Here is a 9,943-nt window from a genome sequence, read left to right on the forward strand (position 1 = left end):
GCCCCCCCCCCCCCCCCCCGTGGATCTCACCTGCCTCTGTCCAGCTGGCCTCAATCCCAGCTCTGCTGGTGCCTCCAGAAGACTCCAAACCTGGGAAAAGTCACTGTGCCCCACGGGACAGGGACAAGTCTGGGAGCAGGAAGTGGACTACTGTCCTCAGAAGCCCGGCCACCCCTCCTGGGAGAGCTGCCCTAACTAAGGTCAGGGAAATGCCAGGGCCTTCTCGCTGGACCCTCTGCAGAACTGCAGCCCACAGGGCCGCTGGCTTCAGGCAAAGGCAAATGGCAACAAAAATAAACACAAGATAAAACAGAGCCTGTTGGCCCCGGGCTAGTTTGTTTTTCCTGCGGAAGAGAGGCAGCGGGAACGAGAACCATCTGTGCCCAGAGCGCTGGCGGCCTGGCAGCTCATCCTACTTGCCCTCCCCCGTGACCACAGGAGCTGGGCAAGGCCTTGCTGCCTGCTTCGTGGGTGCTGCTGGCTCGGCCGGGCGCGGGGCGGGGCTACCACACTCCTCCAGGCCCGCCTCCTTGGGGTGCCCCCTGAGCTGGCATCGTTGTAAGGGCAGGGGCCGCCTTGGGCCCCACCTCTGCCAGGCCTGAGCGCAACTTCCCCGTGAGGCCACTGCCGCTAGCCCCTATGGTCCCCGGGGCTGCGGCCAGGGGCCCGGTGCCGAGAAAGCCCTCACAGGGATATTGGCGTGAATGGCGGAACAGGGGAGCGATGTAGCGTCACCACAGGGAAAGCATCTCGTTTTCCTTCCTTGAAGCAGGAGGACCAGGGAGCCAGGGTCCCTGGGCTAGAAGAGTCTCAGCTTTATATCAGAACTTCGCCGGGGGAGCCGGAGCCCTCTGGGGTGCTGTGCAGTGAGCCGGCCAGGCCCCTGCCTCCGGGTCACCCGCCATAAGGTGCTCTCCCGCTCTGAACCTCGGTTCGGCCACCCGTGAATAGGGGTCACTGGTCCGTCCTGCAGGGGGCGCGAAGGGTCATGGGGTCCTGACGGTGCTGGTCACCATTCCCGGCGCACAGCAGGAGCTTGTGGAACGCCAGCGTTGGGACCATGCTGCCTGTCCAATCGTGCCCTGATGACGGTCCTGGGTCCTGGCTGGCACCAGGCGACAGGCCCAACGCGCATTGCCCACGTGGCCCCCCACCCGCGGGGAATGAGTGCATCACTGGTCCTGGCAGGGGGCTCCTGGGCCACGGGTCTGGGCAGGAGGAGCTCCTGGAGGGCACCACCCGTCCCTCACCACCGGCCACACACCTGCCTCGCTCTTGCCCGAGTCCCCTCTGCGCACCGTCCCCAGCTCTGCCTCCCTCTTCCCGGCCTCCCCGGGGGCAGCCCCTCGTTACCTTCTGCCTTGTAACCACCTCCCCACTCGGTGAGGCCTGGTGCACCAGCGGGACAGAGTGCTCCCATGGGGGGTCGTAGGCACCCCTGCCCCATCCATCCCTATTGGGTCCCATTGCCAAAGGAGCGTTAGAGGGAGAAAAACGCTTTCCCGTCGGGACACATCCTCAGAAGGAATACAGAGGGCAGAGGAGCAGTGACGCCGGCCGGTCCTGGAGGCACCGCGGCTCGAGAGCCGACACCCAGGATTTGGTGTCAGCACGCCCGGGGCCCTGCCCTCGCCAGTGGCCAACAGTGCCGCCTCCACCCGAGGCACCTGCCACGCGCCTGCCCTTCACCGCTCAGCCTTCCCTGGCGTCCTGCCTGTCGTACCAGTGAGCGGGCAGAACGGCGAGGTGCCGGTCCCCAGGCCGGGCTTCAGGGGAGCTGACTTACCCGTCCCAGATCCGCCCCCTGGCCAGGCCTGGCGGGAGATGACGGTGGACGGTTTCTGAGCGCCTGGAGGTGGGGAGGCCTGGTGGACTCTCAGGGCTGCAATGGGCCTTGGATGAAGGCCGGGCCGGCTGAAGGCGGCCGCTGCCTGGAGCCATCCCAGGGACAAAGGATGGGCACACAGGCGTCAGCGGGGTGTGCAGCCTGAGGCCCACGGGGGTGTTTGCTGGGGCCAGGGGTAGATCGGGATATCCCTGCTGCTGGCGTGGTACCTCCTCGTCCGTGGCCTCCCAGACCCTGCTGCCCCCGCCCCCCAGCCTCCCCGCCTACAGCAAGTTTGCTCCTGCGGGGCCCAGAGGGGACACAGAGGAGCTGAGCCCAACCCGGGACCTAAATGCTTCTGACCAGTCTCTACCATGGATTCCAGACTGAAGAAGGAAAAGGTAGACAGGGAGAAAAAGAGAGAGAGAGAGAGAGAGAGAGAGAGAGAGAGAGAGAGAGAGAGGCACACGCACGCTCACATACATAGTCATGTAAGACCACTCGGGTTGACCGCGTTCCCGATAATGTCATTACCCTGAGAAACAACGTATTGTCCTGCAAAGTCGTGGGGCAAGTGCCCCCCACCCCATTGCCCTGAGGACCCCGGGGGTCGCCCACAGCCATCTCCTCTCCTCAGGGCCTCAAGACTCCCTGGAGAGTGGGGCCTGCAGGGTGGGTGAACGGGTCCCCAGGCAGGTGCCGCAGGGAGCCGGAAGGAAACGGTCTGCCGCCCCGCGGGGCCCAGTGTCTCCCTGGGAGATGACAGGCGCCCAGGAAATAGCTGGAGGTGCGAGGGAGGCTATGCACCACCCGTCTCATTGAGCGACACCTGGCCACGCAGCATTCCTGGGGCCCTGGCTGGCAGCTGCGGGCTCTGTCACCCGGGGCCACGTGAAGCGGGCACACCCGCCCTCATCCGTGGCAGGTCGGTCTGTGGGAGCCCATCCCCGGCTCGTATGACTGAACCCCCTGCCCCCTGCCTGTCTAAGCCCCCCAGGCCTGGCAGATGGGTGACACTGAGAGCCGGAGACAGGCAGAGAGAGAGACACAGAGACAGAGGCAGAGAGATGGAGAGTCTGGGGGCTCTGGGCTCCCACGGTGCCGTGTGGTGGGAGGGGGAGTCTTCACGCGAGCCTAAGCCAGACAGAATTAGGGGGGCGAATAAATCCGAGGAAGCCCCCCCAGGCAAATAAGACACAGTGGATTTTCCCCTTTCAGGGGCTCTCTGCCCACAGCTCCCCACTCCAGCAGAGCCGCTGGGGATAGAAGCCACTGGCCTGTGTTAAATCCACTCCCCCCTCCCGCCGGCTGGCCCTCGGCCAAGCTCCCTGACCCTTGGGGTGCGGAGCGGGGAATGAGGCACTCATCAGAGACCACTGAGATGGTGTGTCCTCTGGGTCCGTCCCCTGGGGCCGCTCCCTCCAGAGGCTCCCAGGGAGGGTCGTCCCTGCCTCTCTCAGCTCCTGGGGCTCCAGGCGCCCCTTGGCTGGTGACTGCCTCCCTCCACCTCTGCTCGGTCCTCAACAGGCCCCCACCCTTCTCCTCTGGGAGGACTGGCCATCGGATGCAGGGCCTGCCTAGTCCAGGATGGTCTCATCCTGAGATGCTTAATGACATCTGCATGGACCTTCCCTCCCAAACAGAAGCACATTTACGCCTATTTACTCTAGGTGGACGTCTTCTGGGGACTCCATTCACCCCGCTACGCCCACGTCCCAGTATTTACTTGCTACATGACTTGGGTCATAGAACACGCAGAGCTTTGCGGCCTCGTTGTCACGTCGCGTTATATCCTGAGCACGACCCGGGCATCGCAGAAAGGTTCTCACAGGCACCACTGGGGGTGGGGCTATGTGGCCTGCATCCAGACCCTCGCTGGGGGAGCCTCCGCTGCCCCCTCCTTTCCCGGCTGTGCGCTGTCCGGTGAAAGGCACCAGAGCCTGTGCCCCCAGGGCTCAGGGAGCAGCCGCCCTCCCGGCAGCTCAGGGAGCGGGGTCACCACACAACCGCTCACAGGTCCATGAGGAAACCTCTCTCCGTGGGGACTCTGTCTAGAACGTAGGGACAACGTGGAGCTTGGGACACTGCAGACCCATGCAGATGTGGCCGCTAGAGCAGGGGCCCTACCCTGGGCCTCTCTCCTCTGTCAGACGGAAGCCTGGGAAATAAAGTCCTGCCAGTGAAGCCCCTGGCACGGGCCTAGAACATGTCGTCCACTGTGCAAGGGACAGCTGTCGCCATGAAACTTGCTCCTGGGCTGACCTCCTCCAGCCTCCCCGGGCTGAGCCCCTCAGGCTGCCGGCCCAGAGGCGTGGGCGGACGCGGGGACCTCCTCAGGCACAGACCTCGTGCGCGGGGCCAGCGAGTCGGGGTTTGCCCGCCTCCGTGGGCCTCCTGGGCAATGCCCGTCACCTGTCCAGCGGCAGGCGCGGAAAGCCAGGGAGAGCAGGAGAGGGGGCCACCCTCCTGCCGGTCCCCGCGTGGGGTCCGTTCCCAGAGTCTCTGCCCATCTTTTCCGGCCGCTGGCGGTTGCCACGGAAACCCCGCATCCTCCTCAGGGGGCCCCTGCTCTGCTCTTAGGGGAAACTCAGCCAGGCGGCCTCCTCTCCCAGCCCTCTGTGGCCTCGGGGTGGGGCTGTTTTCACAGCTTGATTCTTCCCAGTGGGTTGGTCCCTAATTCCCAAATGGTCTGGTCAGGTCTGTGGGAGACTCCCCTTGGTGTGGGCCCCACCCCGCCTCTGTGGCCCGAATCAACCTAGGGGCAATGACTGACCTGCAGGGGGCAGCAGACTCAGGGCAGCGCGGCAGCAGTCTGGGCCGGGCCCCAGGCGGTCCCCAGTCTGAAAAGCACCTGGAATCCTACCACTCTGGTTCTCCGAACTGCAAACCTTCCAGGATGGGAGCACGGACATTTCCTGAGCATCTGGCACCCGGGAAGGGAAGCAGCCAGAAGGAAGGAGGGACACAGGACCCCAGGCCTCCGGGGCCCCTCCCTCTCCCTGCAGGACTGATCGAAGCTCAGAGCCAGGCTGATCGGGGGAAATTAGAAAGACCCGCAGGGACAAACCCATCTCATGCATTTACTTTTGATCCCCTTGGAGGCCCCATTAAAACGACAGCAACGAGGGGCGCCTGGGTGGCTCGGTCGGTTAAGCGTCCGACTTCGGCTCAGGTCATGATCTCGCGGTTCGTGAGTTCAAGCCCCGCGTCGGGCTCTGTGCTGACAGCTCGGAGCCTGGAGCCTGTTTCAGATTCTGTGTCTCCCTCTCTCTCTGCCCCTCCCCTGTTCGTGCTCTGTCTCTCTCTGTCTCAAAAATAAATAAACGTTAAAAAAAAAATTAAAAAAATGAGAGCAATGAGTTTCTTCGTTTGCTTTTTAAATTATGAGCTCATAAAGACAAAGAGGACAGGAGAGGGGAGGGAAGGGGGGAGGGGGGGCGGCCCTCAGGTGCCATGGAGAACAGGGGCTGAACTTGGGAGGTGACCCCCCCCCATAGCTGGAGGTCTGGACTGAGAGCTCCCCACCCCGCAGAGGCAGAAAGCCAGGGAATGAGGGTCCTTACAGACCCCCTTCCTCCCGCCTCCACCCCTAAGCAGGACAGTGGAGGCGTCTTCTCAGGGTCTGGCCAGCCCTACGTGTTTGGAGTCCACAGCTCACCCCTCCCTCAGAGCCACCAGGTTGCTCTTGGCCCCACCTGTCATAGGTCTGGTTCTCCGGAAGCGGATGCCAAGGCGGAGTCTGGGGCGCACGATGCACCCCAGGGAGCCCCTGCCGTTGGATGGTGGGGAGGAAGCAGGGCCACCCTGCGGGGCTCTGGCCGACTGACGCCTTGCCGCACCCCCCGGTCCCCAGGCCCCGGTCCTCTTCCCGCGGGGGACACAGGAGGTCCTGGCAAGGCACCCTCTTGCGGGGTGCTGTCCGGGTGACGCTTCTGGCGAGGCCCTCCTCGGCTGTGGCCGGGGGCAGCCCGTGGACGTTGCCCCTCTGCACCTGCCCTGACGAAGCGGGATGCAGTGGGGTAGGGGGTCCCGCGCTGGAAGGTCAGACGTTCCTACAACCGGGGTGGTGCCGGCCGAGCCCTCGCGGATAGCACAGGCCAGCTGCGCCCCGGACGCACTCCTGAGGAGGAGCGGCGGCCCTTCCAGAACGAGGGGGAGGCCCAGGGGAGCCGCCGGGCCGTCCGAGCTCCAGGACTCCTAGGCTCCCCAGACCCCTGCAGGTGCGAGTTTGGAGCTGGGCAGGGGTGGGGGCAGCACACGCTGACCAGGACCTAGGGTTGAAAATGAACTTTGGGTGAGTGTGCAGATCTTAGCCAAGTGACCGAGACCCCGGGAACCCACACGCGGGACTAGGCGCTGCCCGGACCCCTCAAGAGCCCCTGCCCTCCTTTGCCTGGGCCTGCCACACTGACTCCAAGGAGGCGGAAGACCTTGTGAGTTTTGCGTTTGGTAACCGGACCCCCCGCCATGTCCACCCACCGGCACCTTCCCACCGTCTGGAAGCCCTGAGAACTGCTCTCTAGACGAGGCTGTGAACTGTCTCAGGTGTTCCCCCCCCCCCGCCCCGCCCCGCCCCCGACACCATGCTTCAGAAGGGCTGGGGTGACCCTGTTGGCCTCCGGCTCCCTGGCTCCTGGCTGCCAGGCTGTGCTTCCAGAGACCCGGGTGGCTGCTGGAGGTCCCTGGGGGGGGCGGGGAGAAAGCAGGGGTGGAGGGTCGAGAGGGGGCAGCTGTGGACCGCACTGGAGATGCCCGCCTCCCTGCCGGTGCAGACCTGCCTCCCGCGCTGCCCCCACTGCCCGGGGCCCAGTAGGAGCGCCCCAGGTGTGTGTCCCCTGCCCGTGGGGGCTGGATGTGCCGGTGAGGCTCCTGGCGCCTGGCGCTGTTCCCTCGAGGCTCCGGGAAGCCAGCCTGGAGGAGGAGCCTGCCTGGATGGACGCTTGGGTTTCTCCGGCAACGTCAGGTGCCGGTGTCCCGGTGCCTGGCTCCGCCGGTGACTGGCCTTTGAGCCACGGCTGCTGCCTGGCGCCCTCCCACAGCTGGTGAGTTCCCTGGGGGGCTCTGCCTGAGCCGAGCCGGCCTGTCCCGGGCACTTGGGGGAGGCACGGGTGGGAGCACAGGCAGGTTGGGGAGGGCGTTAGCCTTTCCTCCTGGCATGGACGTGGCTGGGTGCTGGGAGCCACCTTCCTTCCGTCCTGCTTTCCTGGGGAGGGGTCTTCTGGCGTGGGGGCTCCCTCTGAGGGCTTGGGGCCTCCTCAGGGGCAAAGCCAGGCTGCCCCTGGGAGCTTGATGCCCACCCGCCCTACCCACTGGGCAGCCCTGCCTCTGGCTTCAGGTGCTGCTGTAAGGCCAGCACTAGACTCTTACCTAATGAACTGTCCCTCAGTCTCCCCGTCTGTATAATAGGAATAAATACGCCACCAGCCCCTGAGTGGGGCTGGTGGACAGTTCTGCATTTGGTCCCACCCGCAAGCCCAGCTGACAACGAGGCCAGCTCAGCCTGGATCCTGTCCAGCTAACTCCTCGGGCAAAGGGGGCCCCTCAGGCCGTCCTGTCCTGCTGGAAGACCCCCATCAAGGAGTGGAGTCAGCGGGCAGGAGACCCACAGCCATGCCCCCCAAAAGCCATGGTCCCCAGTTGACCCTTCTGAGCCGTTTGAGGGTGGCTCTCACTCCCTGGGGGGTGTCTGTGTCCACGGGCTCCTTTCCCCGGGGTCGCTGGTGTTCCAGCTCCCTCCCTGTTTGCGGGGGGTGGCCCGGAAGACAGGTCTCCACTCTGTGTTGTGTGACTGTGGGCAGGGTGACAACGCCTTGCTCTTGGGTTGTGGGGAGGTGCCTCAGGTCGCCTGGGGAACACGCTGGGGGCAGGGCCCGGCCCCTGGCAGGGTGCCCCCAGGGGAGCCGGCTCAGGAGCCGCTGCACTGAGCGCTGGGTGCTGGCCAGGCTGACTCTGGCCTTGGACGAGGCCGCCCAGGCCTGAGGGTGGGGGTGCGGGGCGGGGCGGGGGGAGCAAGGAGGTAGCCGGGCCGGGGTGGGGGGAGCTCCCTGCTGACCTCTCTGTGGGTGTGGCCGTGAGTCCCTCTTGGCGAGTGGGCGGTGGCGCTAGGGTCCCCTGGGGGGTGGGTTAAATGGCGACTGGGCTGTGCAGCCGAGGGGTCGAGAGGTCGCGGGGGGTGGCAGCCTCGCCTTGGTTTTATCTCCTTGACCCTGTGGCCCGGCCTGGCCGCGTGTGGAATTTCCCTCTGCCCCGCCTCACCCACCGGCCCTTGCATCCCGCTTTCCCGCTGGCGCCCCCCTCCCCAACCTTGGCCTCGTGTTACCTTGTTTGGCCCTGTGGTCTGCCACCCTGGGGCCTGGCGCTCTCCTCTGGGGAGCGGCTGGTAGAGACGCGGTGGCTGAGAATGGAGAGGCTGGGGGACACCGCCCTGGCCAGACTCCCACGCAAGAAAGCCTTTGGCAGCCCAGGCCGGCCTACCTTCTCTGCAGCCCCGGGCAGCGAGCACGCGTGCTGTGTGTCGGGGTCCGGGGTCACGGGGCTGGGGGGTGCCTGTGCAGCTCTTGTTGCCTGCATATCACTTCCCCAGATGTGACCCGAGCCTGGGTCAGCGGCCGGAGCGCTTCTGTCTGGACCTCTAAGGCCCTGCACCCCACCCTCTCTGGGCCCCTGCTTGGTGGCTTCTGGGCAGGGCCTGGTGCGCTGGGGGACTCTAATCGGGGGACAGGGCCAGTTCGGGTGTGTTCGCTGCCGGGACCAGTGCTGCCCCAGGGCCGGGTCTGAGCCGGTGGCTGGAGGGCCCGATGCCCGAGTCCAGGCGGGGCCGGCTGCTTGCTGCTGCTGGTGAGACCAATGTGGTCTGAAACCCTGGGGCCCAGGGACCGTGGGCACCTGGGCCTTTCTCCTTCACGGTCCACCGAATCTGTCCCCGAGCCCGCTCGGGGTGCTTTGGGCTGGGTTCCCTGGGGATGAGCTGGGGAGACGTGAACAGCGTGGCCGACAGAGCCGAGCTGCCGCCCACCCCACCCCTGCAGCCCGGCCAGGCTGTGGAAGCAGGGGCCTGGCCCAGAGCGGTGTCATGGTCTGTGGACTGTGGGCTGCGGGTGCTGTGGGTGGATCCCCCGGGCCCGGCAAGGAGCGGGACACCTGCTCCACCCAGGGCCCCCCCACACTGGGGGCTCTCACAGCCACGAGCATTTGCACACAGGCCACCCCTGCACCCCCCCCCCCCGGAGCGGTCCCCAGCCCCCTGGGGAGGGCAGAGGGGACCTCGCTCAGAGAGAGTGGCACTGGTAGGTGTGAGGAGGGAGGAGGCAGGGGTGGTCGGGAGGGAGCGAATGTGGCAACAGAAGGAGCCTCGGGGCCCAAATGGGGGCCAACCTCCAGCCGGGCCTGCATCTTGGCTCAGGGTTAGGGGAGAGGCTGGGGCCTGATCCATGTGGGGGGGGCCCCCCCCCCCCCCCCCCCCCCGCCGCAAGACTGTGGTCTCTGCTGTGGCCTTGTGGTACCTGGTGCCCACGCTGCTGCTCGTGGCCCCGGCCGCTTGTGGTCACCCCAGCAGGTGTGAGGGAGCCGGGGCAGTGCGTGCCAGGGTCCACGGAGGGTCCTGGGCAGGGAGAGGCCCTGGGGGCTCGCACGTCCCCTGATTTGGAGCCGGGCTAGAAGCCCGGGCGGTGAACCAGGTCTGTGGAGAGGTGCGGCACCCACGGAGGGGGGTGGAGGTCGGGGGCCGGGGAGGAAGTTCTGGGCTTGTCACCGCTCACAGAGCAACGACGAAGCTGGTTATTTTCACGTGCACACACATTCGTTTCATGATTTCGCTTTTATGAACTCTAGGGCGTTGAAGCAGACTGCTTCATCGTGTGTATGCATGTATTTATGTGTATTTATTTTGAGAGGCGGGGAGGGGAAGAGAGAGAGAGGGAGAGAGAGGATCCCAAGCAGGCTCAGCGCTGTCAGCACAGAGCCTGATGTGGGGCTCGAACCCACAAACTGTGAGATCGTGACCTGAGCTGAAAACAGGAGGTGGACACTTAACCTCCTGAGCCCCCCAGGCGCCCCCCCCCCCACCATCGTATTTATGAAATAGCTGCTTCCTGAGGAGGAAAACTGCTTAGGACCTAT

This window comes from Panthera uncia, chromosome D4, assembly GCF_023721935.1.
Source record: "Panthera uncia isolate 11264 chromosome D4, Puncia_PCG_1.0, whole genome shotgun sequence".
Classification (NCBI taxonomy): domain Eukaryota; kingdom Metazoa; phylum Chordata; class Mammalia; order Carnivora; family Felidae; genus Panthera; species Panthera uncia.